The sequence below is a fragment of the Amphibalanus amphitrite genome, unplaced genomic scaffold, assembly GCF_019059575.1.
Source record: "Amphibalanus amphitrite isolate SeventyFive unplaced genomic scaffold, NRLGWU_Aamphi_draft 001087F_arrow, whole genome shotgun sequence".
NCBI lineage: Eukaryota > Metazoa > Arthropoda > Thecostraca > Balanomorpha > Balanidae > Amphibalanus > Amphibalanus amphitrite.
Window position 1 is genome coordinate 191,722 of NW_024882581.1, and position 16,607 is coordinate 208,328.

The window sequence follows — 16,607 nt, forward strand, 5'->3', positions numbered from 1 at the left end:
TTTTTTTTTATAAATTTAGTCCGAACCTTTTTGATGGGAAGGATTCACAAGGACAGAGCTACCGCTAAGCGAAGCTTGTTGCGGTGACCCTGCCCTCTACCCTCCGATCGCGCAATTCCAGTTCTATGGCAGAATTTAGAGTCCAAAGTTTAACGTGCGCACATAGCCGCGCACGGCCGGTCCCCTCACTGACTTCACCTGGCTACGGCCTGCCACCAACCGCAACCATACCTGTCAGGAGGCCCATAAATGTCAAGCGCCCGTCGCGCTTCGAACCCGGACTGTTGTAACCGGGAACGCGTGCTCTCACCACGCGGAGTCCAACGCTCTACCAACTGAGCTACGGGACCGGCATAAGTGTGCTGCCTATTTGAAATTTATACAGCACGTTGAAAATTTATGGGCCTACAAATGAAAGTATGGCTGGCTGGGGTAATGCCGAAAACGTGCAATTACGCGCGTTAAAGCATGCTACGTGAACTTTACCGCTGTAGAATAGCAACGCGTATTTTTAGTCACACAAATTACACTTTTAACCGACACAACGGCCTGTTACCATAAGGAATGATTTACCTGGCCTATTCTTATTATATCACACAATTATAACTTCCACTGTGCACCAAGCATCCTCAAGCTCTTAAAACGCGTGTCAGCTTTGACGAAATCTGGATAAAATTTGAGATAAAATAGCAAAACATCAATTTCGGCATTCCCGTAGATCATTTCTCCCATTTTCGGCTTTCCCCGCAGTCCGGGGCAACGCCGAAAAAGTCACTTCTTTGATATTTTTAGTTTGTGCGCTTAACGGCATGCGAATTCATCAAATGCGCCTGGTATGTTTGAAAGGCAAAAGACTGGCCTCTCGAATGACGCCAACAAGAATAGCTTATGTTGTCTACCTTGCGTGCTACGGGCGTCAGAAAAAAAGTATTCGGCGTTCCCCCAACTTCCCCTATTTTGAAAATGTGTACCTATCTTTTCTTGATGACCCATTCAATTGTGCATATAGGCCTACAAAACAATAAATACCTACCTAGGTATTGAATGGCATAGGACAAATACGGCTTTTGACCAACGTGGTTACGCTGAGAGCCTCAAAGCTCAGCCTATTCCAATTTCCATTTTATTTGTTTTCTATTTATTTGTTGCAACGACATAGGTATCTTTTAGTTATTTTTTTTGTGGTGCAAACATACTTCTAAAAAGGCAGCTTACACACAAGCAAACGGACAAAAAGTCCGACAAATCAACCAACAGCCAGACAATCAGACAGACAAACAGACAAACAGATAAACATAAAACCAGTATAACGCCTTTTGGGGCGACTAACGGAGCGAGCGAGAGGGTGGGCCTTGCACGTGCGAAATTGCGAGGGGGTACCTCCAACTGACTTGTGCACGGCACCCTACTAACCGGTCTCTAGCGATGTGCCAAATTTGAGCACAATCGGCCCAGCCGTTCTCGAGATCTGGAAGCGGCACCCTGCACGTGCGCACGTGCAAAATGGGTCCCGACTGACTTTTGCACGGCACCCTACTAACCGGTCCCTAACTGTGTACCAAATTTGAGCGCAATCGGTCGAGCCGTTCTCGAGATCTGGAAACGACCCCTGCACGTGCGCACGTGCAGCAGCACCCCAACTCAGGCACATGGATGTGCATTGCCTAGTGGGTGCCTACCTACATGCCAACTTTCAGCGCAATCGGCCCAGTAGTTACCGAGATATTGCAACAATTACAAAACTGACACCTCTTCGTTTTGCACGTGGCACGTGCATAAGGGGTCACCCACATGCATCGGGAATAGTCCAGTACTTGGTAGAAGGAATGAAGCTACCCTACAAAAATTACCGCGTGTAAATCGGTCAAGTGGTTGCTGAGATATAAGCCTCGCAAAAGCGTCCGCACGGCCGGCCGGCCGCTCATACTCAGAAATTTCCGTTAATCTAAGGAAAGACTCCGCTCGCTTCGCTCGCTCCGTAAAGAGACCAGTATAGCGCCTTTTGGGGCGACTAACGGAGCGAGCGAGAGGATGGGCCTTGCACGTGCGAAATTGCGAGGGGGTACCTCCAACTGACTTGTGCACGGCACCCTACTGACCGGTTTCTAGCGATGTGCCAAATTTGAGCACAATCGGCCCAGCCGTTCTCGAGATCTGGGAGCGGCACCCTGCACGTGCGCACGTGCAAAATGGGTCCCAACTGACTTGTGCACGGCACCCTACTAACTGGTCCCTAACCGAGTACCAAATTTGAGCGCCATCGGTCCAGCCGTTCTCGAGATCTGGAAACGACCCCTGCACGTGCGCACGTGCAGCAGCACCCCAACTCTGGCACATGGATATGCAGTGCCTAGTGGGTGCCTACCTACATGCCAACTTTCAGCGCAATCGGCCAAGTAGTTACCGAGATATTGCAACAATTACAAAACTGACACCTCTTCGTTTTGCACGTGGCACGTGCATAAGGGGTCACCCACATGCATCGGGAATAGTCCAATACTTGGTAGAAGGAATGAAGCTACCCTACAAAAATTACCGCGTGTAAATCGGTCAAGTGGTTGCTGAGATATAAGCCTCGCAAAAGCGTCCGCACGGCCGGCCGGCCGGCCGGCCGGCCGCTCATACTCAGAAATTTCCGGAAAAAAAAATAAGGAAAGACTCCGCTCGCTTCGCTCGCTCCATAGGCAAGCATGAAGGAGACATATTGACAAAATGATAGAAAAACAAGACGGGCTCGTTCTTGGACAGGATGCAAGCACTGTAAGCAATCTTCTGTCGGAATTGTGCAAGTTCGTGGTAGCGACTAGCGATGCTGTTGGCTGTGTGTCCTGCAGTGGTGCAGTGCCTCGCCACACATGCCGCACCAGCCGGCGGTTCCCAGAGCATATCAATATAGAACATCGTAGTTCCTGCCGGAGCGTCGACATGCGCGATGGGAGCGCTTCACGGAACCTCCCACTGCTCGGGGAACGGGACCGAGCGAATGAGAGAGCGTCATTGCATGCGCCCCAGGCCCGCCAGGGGGTCAACTAAATCATGCATTCACTAGCAAAACCTAGCCCTCGCCCTTGACGGACATGCCGGCCGAGGGGGGACGCGGGTGCCGTCCCCCCATAGGGTTTTTCGTGATAGCTCCGAACGCGCTGGCGATAGAGAGATGAAACTTGGCATACCTGGCCTTTGATTCAAGCCGGATCTTTTAACACCAACCGCATTTTCGGGTTAGGTCAGGTCACTGACCTATGACGTCATAAGTGAACCTCTGCACGGTCTTCAGATGTCGCAACTTCGCAACGCCCTCACTGCCAGAGGAACTTTCACAGGGAAATGAACCTTGCAGGTGCCAGAAGCAAACAAAACATTTTTAATTGATCGGGATGCTCTTAAATCGTAGCCAATGAGTTCCTCTTTAAAATGGTAACAGTGCATGCTTATATCTCCAGCGGTTTTCTTACAATTAGCGTTTTTCCTTAACCCTATTCCTGGCGGGGGGGGCCTCAGGAGCCCCCCCCCTGAGGTTTTTTGGTTATTTCTCCCAAACGCGTTGAGCTAGGAAGCTCAAATTTTCTGACTTTTCCTAAAAGGCTTCTACGCAACATGTCTGAAAATTTTGAGTTGATCTGACCTCAGGTCAGGTCACCAGAGGCGGTTTGGTGACCCTACCTCAGAAAAGTTTGCAATCACGCCAGAGCTAGAGTTTTTGACCGATCAATTTCTTCTCTTCAGGCTTTAGTTAGGGTACCAGTATGTGCAATTTCTATATCTCGGAATTTTGATATCGGTGACCTAAGGTCAGGTCAGTTTCGCGACCTCCCCATTATAAGTCAATGGGGGAAAAATCAACTCCCTGTTTTTACCACTAAAACGGGTCGGAATGGCCCCATATGCCATACATGACTTCATATACGATCAACCTTCACTACCTTGAGGTCTGTTTTGCTGTTGGGCAGCTGTGAGGTCATGTGACGTCATCAAAGGTCACCAAATGTTTTTGGCCAATAACTCCGTACAGGAACAAGATACAGAAGCGTGGATGGTCTCATTGTGTTCAGCTCGTCAAGACGCATCGAATGATATACATGATGACCTCGAGGTCACGTGACCTGAGGTCAACCTTTGACCTTGACCTTGCGAGGTCAACATATATATCATTCGATGCGGATTGACGAGAGGATCACGATGATGCCCTTAGTTTGTTCCTATCTTGACTAATTCGAAAGTTATTCGAGAAAAACTCTCTCCATATCTAGCGCCGCCATTTTGACTTTTTCGACCCCTGTGACGTCATCTTTGACCTGACCTGAAAATGACCTTAGTAAAAATTGTAGATCTTGACCGTGCGTATCCGATGCCGTTTACCGTTTGTCGCTATCTTGCTTCGTTCTCGAGATCTCAGGGGGGGCCGAATCGGCCCCCCCCCCGCCAGTTTCTTGTCCCGGCGGAGCCCGCCAGGAATAGGGTTAAGGTGACGCAGTGCACACTCCTTCCCCTATTCAACAAGACACAACACACATACACACACATCTTGAATATATTTGAATGCAATTGTAATACCTAATTTGTTTATTATTTACATCAAAATCATCATCCGAAAACGCCTACCTTGACTTGATTCAAGTTGTGCCATTTCGGTCTCGATGGCTCAGTGGTACCTACTCCTTGCCTACTGGTTTTCTAAGGCATTGGATTGGTCCCGAATGGTGCAATCTTTTTTCAGTGGTTCAGATTGTTATGCTGAATACAAATTCGTACATAACGTCATTTTCACAAACACTATCTTTTTCATAAATGGCGCACTTGGCTCGCTTATGGTGTATTCTGGTGAACAAGTGGGGGACATTCATATGTGCGACAATTCAAATATGCGACACGCACGCAGGTGCTACAAATCCAAAAGTGCATCAACGAAGAAAGTGCGATTCGACGGAGGACCTAATCGACCAAAGTTCTACAAAGTGCTGCACTTTCATTGGCTGGCGCAAGGCTGGAGCTGGGCGGAGGCGGGCGAAGCGCTGGCCAATAGGAGGGAGTGTCACAGCCACAGCTAACTCGGTACTCTCTCTGCGGCCGGCCGGGACGGCCACGCCGGAGAGCGGCAACGGAGCTCGGACGGAGGGGAGGGGGAGCCGCCGCGCACAAAAATAGCCGCACCTGGCCGATCCGCGCGCATACCTGGGACGGGGACGCCGGCGTGGACAATACACATTCCAGACGCCGCCGTCAAAACAGGGGGCCGGTCTCGGCCCTCCCAGGCTGTGCGGCGGCGGAAGGGTCAGGCGGCGCGGCCGGCCCGGTCAGGCCGGGCCCGGGCGGCCGGCGTCCTCGCGGCCGGCCGGTCTCGGCGGTCTTCCTGGCCGGCTACGAGCCACAGCCGGTGAACATACATGAGCATTCATACATGCGGCGGTCACATGCTGTTTTGGGCAAACGATTTCAGCGAAGGAAGCAGAAGACGGTGAATTCCCCAGAACCTGCTTTTTAATTCTGCATGTTATTTTTAATGCAAATTTGCAACGAAACGCCTTGGAAAGCACAAGAGATCGTTTCAGGCAAGATAAAAACATCTCCATTATGAACTTCCACATCCTGATATGCATTTTAACCCGCGCACCGACGGGGGTCTGCGCCAACTTCGTACCGACGGGGGGGGGGCGGATGACCGCCCCCTCCCTGAGATCTCGAGAACGAAGCAAGATAGCGACAAGCGGTAAACGGCATGGGATACGCACGGGCAAGGTCTACAATTTTCATCCAGGTCATTTTCAGGTCAGGTCAAAGATGACGTCACAGGGGTCAAAAAAATCAAAATGGCGGCGCTAGATATGGAGTTTTTTCTCGAATAACTTTCGAACTAGTCAAGATCGGAACAAACTAAGGGCATCATCGTGATCCTCTCGTCAATCCGCATCGAATGATACATATGTTCACCTCGAAAGGTCAAGGTCAAAGATTGACCTCAGGGCACGTGACCTCGAGGTCATCATGTACCTATATTATTCGATGCGCCTTGACGAGCTGAACTCAATGAGACCATCCGCACGGCTGTATCTTGTTCCTGTACGGAGTTATTGGTAAAAATGAAGTATTGTAATATATATTGTAATATTGATAAAAATAAAGTAAAGTATTGGTATTGGTCAAGTGTCTTGCACAACAAGTGTCAAGTGCAAGACAACACCTAATGTAGCACCAGTATAACGCCTTTTGGGGCGACTAACGGAGCGAGCGAGAGGATGGGCCTTGCACGTGCGAAATTGCGAGGGGGTACCTCCAACTGACTTGTGCACGGCACCCTACTAACTGGTCTCTAGCGATGTGCCAAATTTGGGCACAATCGGCCCAGCCGTTCTCGAGATCTGGAAGCGGCACCCTGCACGTGCGCACGTGCAAAATGGGCCCCAACTGACTTGTGCACGGCACCCTACTAACCGGTCCCTAACCGCATGGGCGGCGCCACCGGGGGGGACGGGGGGGACAGGTCCCCCGCTATCGAAAGTTAGGGGGGTACAGTACCCCCCTATCGGCGAGGCCCGTTCAATAGTTGATAATAATGCATTATAGAGCTATCCGTCGCATTTAATGCATCGTTGGTTAATCAAGGCAGGTTCTGAATAAAGATTGCTGTTGGGATGCATCGCAGGGGGTCCTGGCCATCTGCAAAAGGTGTGGAGCTGTGATGCCTGTAGTTATAAGGTGATCGGCAGGGCCTCGGGGATCGTGCCCCCTTTTTGGGGCGCCAGGCAGGGTTATTACTTATTACCTCCCCACCCCACTGCCAGACCCCATTGCCGATAAAACCAAGTTCACTGAAATTCCATAGATTTCCGTTACTATATGAAAATTTTCCATTCCTAATTAGTCAAATTCAAGCATGGCAGTTCTACCACAGGAACCATTTGAAATCTATGCCATTTAACCCCAGCACTTGTGGGGAGAAGTGTTCGGATAGATCACAGGCAGGACCAAAAAAGCACGCAGTAGCCCAAGACCTTATAATTGGATATAGCATCGGCTCCCTCTCGTCAAGGGGTTCGATAGCACTCGTTTTTTTTTCTGCAAAACTAAGTTCGGTCGGCGGCCGAACGGCTGGGGGTCTAATCGAGCCCCCATCCCTCCCCTTCTTACGTCAGCGGCTGTGAAAATGCCATTACCAGCTGTTGAAACATGGCAGTTGCTTTTGCATGAGTGCACGAAAGGGTTTTAGGTCCGTGATACGTGAAACGTTCTACATGAAAATTGAGATACACCAGCTTATCAAATTGTGCTCACTGTGGTGCGCTCGGTTTTACCTTGACTAGTCTTTGAATTCTGGGGTGAAACAGACCAGTCAAGAAACCTGTTCCATAAGGAGAGCCACTAATGCTAAAGAGATGTGGGATGAGGTTTCCAGAGACCTTCATTACCTCCCAAAGGGGGTGCCCCGCCATTTGCCAATCCCTGCTGTAGTTGTTACGATTGGAGGGTGAATATGAGAACGATGCAGGTCGTGCCAACTGCCAGCTCGATCATGACGAACACAATGGTGCCGACATCACAGCTCTATTGCCATTTTTGACGAAGTTAATCAACAAGCACCGGAATCCTACCCTGGGGCATTTCACCTGCAGAGGTCGCCGGACCTGAGACCCTTTCACTCAATTTTTTCAACGGTGCATGCGCTCGTTTTTCCCGCGAAGCTCTTGGCAAGTAAAATCCATCAGAAAGTGTGATCAAATAACGGCTGGTGACCTTCCATGACCTAGCATGACCTTTTGAGTGACCACCGATGACATGACCACTGACGGCTAGCCATTAGCTGCACCCTGCCCGTTGCATATGGATCAGGTGGTGATGTCATGATTCTGAAATTATATTGCAGTTTTGGCGCACTTGTCAGAGCGGAAGACATTCCCACTTTTCCTCCATGACTATATGATGGTGAAGCCCTGAAGCTGACCAGACGTAAGATCGAAAATTTGAAAGTACGAAACGTAAGAATAGCTGGCACTGCTACTCATACCTAAGCAATCGCAGCTTGTAGGAAACCAGCTTTGAGTTGGCAAGACTGCAAATTTTGATTTAGAGGCAAGGATGCTTGAAAAGGTGATCGATCTTAGGTGTCCTAGGATAAGTTTGGAAACGGGATGCACCATTCGATGTGTTTTGGGCCTTGCCAAGTTTCGCGGCGTTACGTGCCTCGTTTTTTTTTTTGCATACACGATCAGTAGGTATCTACTTTTGGGATTTTCGGTCCCCGTCCCCCCCTATCGAAAACCCGTGGCGCCGCCCCTGCCTAACCGTGTACCAAATTTGAGCGCAATCGGTCCAGCCGTTCCCGAGATCTGGAAACGACCCCTGCACGTGCGCACGTGCAGCAGCACCCCAACTCTGGCACATGTATAATCCAGCTTTGCCAAATTATTCACCAACTAGCCCCTCTTCCTGGCCGCCTTTTTCAATGCGAATTCTGTCACGGTCGAAATGGTGGGCGCATGCCCAATCTGGGACGATCTGCAGCGCTGCCAGCCCAGCAGTCGTATGCTTATTTCACCAGTGCAGCGCTGGACTGTGCAGGCAGATGCCTTACTGACCACAGTGACCAGCAATGACACGCTGTGTCATTTCGGCCCGAAGCATGCCGACTGTCTGGTTCAGCGTAAAACTGGCCGTAGCTCGGTGATCCATGACCCGAGGTCCGTTCTCGACCTAATGCTCTGTGACCAAGTGCCGTGCCATGCAGCGGTGCAGCCGAAAGCGTTATCCCTTAGGGGTAGAAATGATTAGGAACCACATATGTGTTGTCATAGGTACAGGACAAAACTTTTGCGGGGCCCTGTACCTATAAGCAGGGCTGCGGAGTCGATGGATTTTCGGCGACTCCGACTCCGACTCCGACTCTGGCTTTCAAAAACCAGCTCCGACTCCGACTCCGACTCCGGGCAGAATTGTCGACTCCGACCGACTCCAACTCCCGACTCCGACTCCGCAGACCTAGCAGGGCTGCGGAGTCGACAGATTTTCGGTGACTCCGACTCCGACTCCGGCTCGGGTTTCTAAAATCGACTCCGACTCCGACTCCGACTCCGGTCATAACTGTCGACTCCGACCGACTCCGACTCCGACTCCGACTCCGACTCCGCAGCCCTGCCTATAAGCCCACCATGCAGTTTCCCTTCAATCGGCCTTGGTCCAGCAAAAATAGTTACGTGCTAACCTCTCTCCTTAGAAAGACGCTACTTGATGTTTGGGCAGAGCATAGGCTGATATTACGGATTGGCATTTGCAAGGGTGCAGCCAAGTTGGGTCCTCCCCCCCCTCCCCCTATACGGCCATGAATGCGTGATTTTTTATTTTTTTGGCAACCTTATAAATAAGGTAGCTAAAATCCGGGAAGCAAATAGGATTAGGGGTAGGTTCGGTTCCGCGGGCCCCATCCTAAAGAAAAACCTAATGGGCATTTGGTCCCACATTTCAGATGGTCCTGGATCCGCCTTTGTGCGTTTTACATTCGTTTCCTGTGTAGGTAGACATATGTTTCGACCCGTTTGAAAACCCGCCCGTTTTAAAACTGACCGACCCGTATTGAAACTGACCGATGGGTAGGTACTGGTATTATCCGTTTTCACGACGGCCATCTGGTACACATTTGGTGCAGATTAGGTGCAGATTTGGTCAAATTAGATCCAGTGTATCTCTGATTAGCATATCAGCTAGGGTTGCACTAATTGCTTATATGCCTGCTTTGTCATATTATCAGAGAGTAGGGGAGAGTGGGGTAAGATGCCCAGGGTGGGAAAGACGCCCCACCCCCTCTAGCGGGGAAACAAATAATCTAACATGAAAATTAATATTCTTAGCGTAAAGCGGAAGCCTGTCTTGCTAACTGTACAAAAATTTGCGAAGCTTAGTTGAGCAACGGTTGGCTGGTGATTGCATGTTTTTTAGTTGCTGCTTTCAAAAAATATTTTGGTGTCGAAACATTGTAAAGATCAAAGAAGGTAAATAATATTTATCTCCCTTGCTATGGTCGAGATACATTAACATACGTGTACTGTGTCCCAACCAGTTTGTTTCAGGTTGTTGTTTTATGGCTAACATATTGTACTGATTACCTAAATGTTAAATCGGTACCTTGGGGAAAGATGCCCCCTGCCCTGATGGGGAAAGACGCTATTTCCGTACGCTGTCCTTCAAGCAACCCGTCGAATTATTATTACATACTTGTGATGGGAGACAAAAGCCGATCTGGGACTATTGAGAGTCCAATACGGTCGGGTGCTCTCCATGCCGGTCTCTCGGCCCACACGACTTTTTGGGCGGCATCTGACTCTGAGAGCCCGCATGACATCCTCTGTGAGCCCCATTATTGACTCCAAGGTCCCTCACGACATCCTTTGAGGGCTCCGCCTCCCACGCTGGCTCTACGGGCCGCGCTAGCATCTGAGGTCCCCACGATGGGCATCATCGTGCATCATGAAGACCTATAAGGGCCCCACGACGGTCTCCGAACGCCACCACGGAGGCTCGTTTGGCCGCGCTGGACATGATGACCCTAACGATGACCTCTGAAGCCCCTCACGACGACTTTTTAGGGCCCTTATGATAGCGTTTAGTGTCTACCGCAGGCTCGAAGGGACTACTGATTCCTTCAGGCAATTCACGTGCCCATTTATGTCACTTATAGTGCAGGGGGCATCTTCCCCAACGCCAGGGGGCGTCTTTCCCACCCTCTGGAGTAAGATGCCCCCTTACTCTTCTTCAGGAAAATACTTGATAGCAAAAAAGTTATCATAATGCAGGCACGAAAGTGTGATATTTTTTGGAGAAAAAATGATGTCGGCTTCCGTTGAAACTCCAAGTTTTTTGCTTTCCGATTGTCATTTTCGAATAATATATGACATTGCAAAACCCTGGGCATCTTTCCCCACTCTCCCCTATCATCGATTAAAACACTGAAATGAATTCATAAAATGAAGATGTTTGCTGTAAAAGAGATTATGTGCAGATTTGGTCAAATTAGGTGCATTGGCCGGATAGCCCGTCGTGAAAACGCCAGCCAGCAGTATAAATACTTCGGTAGATATAAACACCAGTATAACGCCTTATGGGGCGACTAACGGAGCGACCGAGAGGGTGGGCCTTGCACGTGCGAAATTTCGAGGGGGTACCTCCAACTGACTTGTGCACGGCACCCTACTGACCGGTCTCTAGCGATGTGCCAAATTTGAGCACAATCGGCCGAGCCGTTCTCGAGATCTGGAAGCGGCACCCTGCACGTGCGCACGTGCAAAATGGGTCCCAACTGACTTGTGCACGGCACCCTACTAACTGGTCCCTAACCGTGTACCAAATTTGAGCGCCATCGGTCCAGCCGTTCTCGAGATCTGGAAACGACCCCTGCACGTGCGCACGTGCAGCAGCACCCCAACCTTAACACATGCAGATGAATTATCTGATGGAGACCTAACTGTGTACCGAGTTTCAATTCAATCGGCCCAACCGTTGTGCCGTTATTGAGGTTGCAATTTTGGGGGTTCTTAAAAAATGTCCAACTTTACCACGCGCCACGTGCGGTGGTTGGCAAGAACGCATGGTGGCCATCACACCACAGAACTTTTACGTCCAAGTGACATTCAGTAAAGAAGACCGCTTGTCAATCGGATGTCCCGTTCCTAAGATATTAGCTTTTGAAGAGCGTCCCCACGGCCGGCCGGCCGGCCGGGGACAGTTTTTATACCGACCGGGCAATATAATTGATGCAACTCAATTTTCCCTCACGTGCCATTTCAAAACTCGGGCAAAATCAAAACTAGCCTACAAAATAGTATCTATTTCCATGTAATGACGAATACTTCGTAGGTAGGCCTGCAGTGGTCTTTACCACTGCAACCACTGGGGGGGGGGGGGGGGGTCGGTTGGACCCCCCTGCCGTTCGGCTTCTGATCGAGCTAAAGCTTAGCTGAAAAAAAACGAGCGTGTTGTCCGTGACGAGAGGAAGCCGATGATACCCAATTTTAATCCTCGCCGGCAGAGGCCATTTTGCGTCCTTCGACGGCACGGGGGGGGGGGGGGTAAGACCCCCCTCTCAGTCTCGCGTTTGGCCCCCGATTGATCTAGAGCCTCGCGAAAAAAACATCGTGTACTGTGTAGGATAGGTCATCACGAGACGTAGCCAACGGTACCCGGTTTTAAAGTCATAGGTCAAATAGTGACCTCTGAGGTCAGGTCAATAACCCAAAAGTCGGGAAAATCGGGACCTGTTAGAACGTCGTTAAGTGTGGCTGCTATGGTTTTTTATTTCGGGGTGCTGATCACGAATATCATGTTAGTTTTGATCACAGATGATGTCTACATGCTTAGAGTTTAGACCAGGTCGGGTCAGGTCAGGTCAGGTCAACCAGTAGGCGTCCTGCCGGTATTCGTAGTGGATGGCAACCGGCTCTGACAGCTTCGTAATGTGTTATAAAGGCACCAAAACTACTTCGTAAATGTTCAAATGGTTGCTAAATTCAAATTCAGCTAAAAAAAACTAGCCAGAAACGTGTAAAATTCGAAGAAGTGAATCGTGGTCATCAAAGGTCAATGGCCTGACCTGACCTTCAGGTGACCTTGACGACCACCTTAATGCATGGGACCAATATCATATCACATGTTTGAACGCCTGAAACCACAAAAAGACTGCAAAAAAAACTTAAGGGTTGCATCAACCCCCTTGTGCCGGCGAGGGTTAAATAGGTACATTCACCAACGATGCCTGAGCATGGAAATATATACCTACCTTTCCTGGATCTATGATCTCCTAAGATCTAACGATAAACCAAGAACAAGGGTGAATGATCCGAGTGGATCCCACTATTGTGCAACCTGTGAAACAATGCCGAGTCAGTGGCGGATCCAAGGGGGGGGGGGGGGTCACATGGGTCATGCCCCCCCCCTTGAGGCCCGGGGGCCCAAAGACCTGCCAGGGGCACCACCGGCCTATCAGGGGTATCACAGTCCTGACAGGGGCACCGCAGGACCGCCAGGGGCACCACAGGCCTAGCAGGGACACCACGGGCCTGGTGCCCCTGGGCCCTGACAGGACTGTAACGCCCCTGACAAGCCTGAAGTGTCCCCGGCAGGCACGTGGTGCCCCTGACAGGCCTGAGGCGCCCCTGCAAGGCCGGTGGTGCCCCTGGCAGGCCTGTGGTGTCCATGGCAGGCCTGTGGTGCCCTTGCTAGGCCTCTGGTGCCCCTGACAGGCTTGTAATGCCCCTGGAAGGACTGTGGTGCCCCTGGGCCCTGACAAGCCTGAGGTGCCCCTGACAGGCCAGTGGTGCCCTTGCTAGGCCTGTGGTGCCCCTGGCAGGCCTCTGGTGCCCCTGACAGGCTTGCGGTGCCCTTGGAAGGACTGTGGTGTCCCTGGGCCCTGACAGGCCTGAGGTGCCCCTGACAGGCCCGTGGTGCCCTTGTTAGGCCTGTGGTGCCCCTGGCAGGCCTCTGGTGCCCTTGCTAGGCCGCTGGTGCCCCTGGCAGGCCTCTGGTGCCCTTGCTAGGCCGCTGGTACCCCTGCGCCCGGAGAGGACTGGTGCCCCTGAAAAGTCTGAAGTGCCCCTCGGCAGGCCCGTGGTGCCCCTGACAGGCCCAAGGTGCCCCTGCGAGGCCGGTGGTGCCCCTGGCAGACCTCTGGTGCCCCTGACAGGTCTGTGGTGCCCCTGGCAGGTCTGTGGCGCCCCTGGCAGACTTGTGTTGACTGGTGCCCCTGCTAGGTCGCTGGTGCACCTCACAGACCTGTGGTGCCCCTGGGCCTTGACAAGGCTGAGATGCCTGGCTATGACAGGCTCGTGGTGCCCCTGATAGACCAGTGGTGCCCTTGCTAAGCCTGTAGTGCCCCTGGCAGGCCTCTGGTGCCCCTGCTACCCCTGCGCCCGGAGAGGACTATGGTGCCCCTGAAAAGCCTGAAGTGCCTCTCGACAGGCCCGTGGTGCCCCTGGGCCCTGACAGGCCCAAGTTACCCCTGCGAGGTCGGTGGTGCTCCTGGCAGGCCTCTGGTGCCCCTGGCAGGTCTGGTGCCCCTGGCAGGCCTGTGTTGACTGGTGCCCCTGCTAGGCCGCTGGTGCCCCTCACAGGCCTGCGGTGCCCCTGGAAGGACTGTGGTGCCCCTGCCCCTAGGGGTGCTCATGGGCCCAACAGGCTCGTTGTGCCCCTGACAGGCCTGTCGTGTATACTTGCTAGACCTGTGGTGCCCATGCTTCCTGGCAGGCCTGTGGTGCCCCTGGCGGGCCTGTGGCGCCCCTACAAGGCCGTAGGTGCCCCTGACAGGTTTGTGGTGTCCCTGGAAGGACTTTGGTGCCCCTGACAAGCCTGAAGTGTCAAGGACAGACCCTTTAGACGCCAGGGTCAAGTTCGTCGGACTGACAACGATTTGCTTACCTGATAACGTTCCTGGTAAGTACTCACTACTCAGCGTCCACAACATATACATATACACATAGCACATTCATATACATATACTTGCTTATACAATTGGTAAATGAGGTTGTGGCTAAGAGTTAAGATACTGACTAAAAATAAAAAATAAAAATAAAAACTGAAAATGGGGGCACCACCAAAATGAAGTGGACGAAATCCGTTGAGTTTTTAATTTTGGGTATAGGTAGGGGCACCACTTCGATTCATGACCCTCCCCTTGGAGTTTTCCTGGATCCGCCCCTGTATTGTAATGGGAACAAACTTGACACATTTCATTTTGAATTTTGCATGTGCACTGGGAGCTACGCGCATGCATTGAAAGTATCCGATGCTTGGTAGAAAAGATGCAGCTACCCAGCTAAAATTATCTCAGGTTAATTGCCCCAGCGGTTTCTAAGGTACAGACCTGTCAATTCGGATTCGGCTAACGGATTCGGATAACGGATTTGGCGTGAAAAATAAGCCATAAAACATGTGTCGCACGCCCATGTAGCAGAAAGTGAAAACCGTGACCTTTCGTGACCTGACCTGACCTTGACCCGTGCTTAGTATGACCCTTATACGCACATGGTATCTTCACTAGGCCTTTGAGGTCATTTTTGGTGAGTTTCGAGCAGGAGCTATCGATTCCGCTGTCCGTAAGCCTCATCATGCAAAATCCCAGAATTTGACCTTTGACCTGGCCTGGACCCGAAAGTTGACCCCAATCTTAAAATCTTAAGGGTGATTTAGGAAAGTCTCGTAGAGAACTTTCGAACGCCGCCTCGCGGGGCTCGATACGACCATTGGTTCTCGAGATAACAGGGGTGGGGGGTCGGATCCGAGGAATTTTTATAAGCATGAGTTTCCTGCTTTTATTAAATGATAAAAAATATTTTATCGTTTTTAATACCTACTAGGTTTGTACTGTAATATATATGTACCTACCTAGAGTTCACCTATGCAGTTACTACTACTAGTGCTTAGGTATACATCTCGCCGAGCCGAACGACCGGCGCAGCGACGGCCAGCCGAAGGACAGACGAGGCACAGTGGAGGCACGCATTCAAACCAAATTCCACAGAAAATGGAAAAGAGGGAGACTGGAGTGTGGAGAATGCCGAGCTTACGAGTGCATACCTACTGCATATCAAAGTCGACGTTCTCATAGAAAAGTGGCTTAGTATGGAAAACGTTCATTTGTGGCGCCGTGAATTGGCAGGCTATGTAGGCCGTGCATGTAGGTGCCTACAACAGAAATTTAATTGTGTTTACTATAAGGGTAACTAGTAATCTCATAGGGAAACGTCCTGAGAACGATACCAGGGAAAGTTTTGTCGGAATCTTTAATTCTCGCAATTAAAGGGTTACGTGTTGCTACTTACGATGAACGATTTTATGACGATTGAGTAACGACTTGCAAAAACTGCATTTGCTTTCTCAGTCCAATTTCATCAACACATTTAGCTATGCCTATTATGTTTCATGTTTGGTTTTGCGCTACAGTGAGGTGAGACACTTAAAAAATATTTCGGCCTCATCCACTTAACTACCTACTGGTTCATTGGTTTATACACGGCAGTGTTCCGATGAAGATAAAATGACACTTGTCAATTTCTATTTAGCTCCTACTAAATAATTGCCTGTTTTCTTACACTTCATAGACATAAAAAAACGTCAAATCGTCCCAGAATTTGCAATCCCATTCTTTCTCTCGCCCCGGCCCCCTATACTCTACCCGGCCCAAGGGGGTCCGCCCGCGCTCCACGTGGTCCGGCCCGGCGGCTGGTGCTGTCCTCCCCTCATCCGTGCCGCTGAGCTCTGAAGCGCGGGTGCCCTAAAACCATGAATCACACCCACCCGGCCCGAGCGCCGGCCCGAGTAGGCCCGCATGGTCCGGCCCGGGCGGGTCTGGCGGCTGTGGATGGCACCGGCCTCGTCCCTATCGCGTTGTTGAGGAGTGTACCTGACAAAGCACAGTGGAACGGGCAGCCTCATTGGTCAACCGCTAGCCAATCAAAACCGTCGCTTTTTTGAACCGCCTAAGGGCCTAATGGCGTCAGGCTCCCTGTAGCACTTAATCGCACTAACGAGCAGTCGCACTTCTGAATCTGTAGCACTCGTGTAGTATTTGCACTAATGAACTGTCGCATATTTGATATACACCCGTGAACAAGTACCACAAGCCACAATATCGT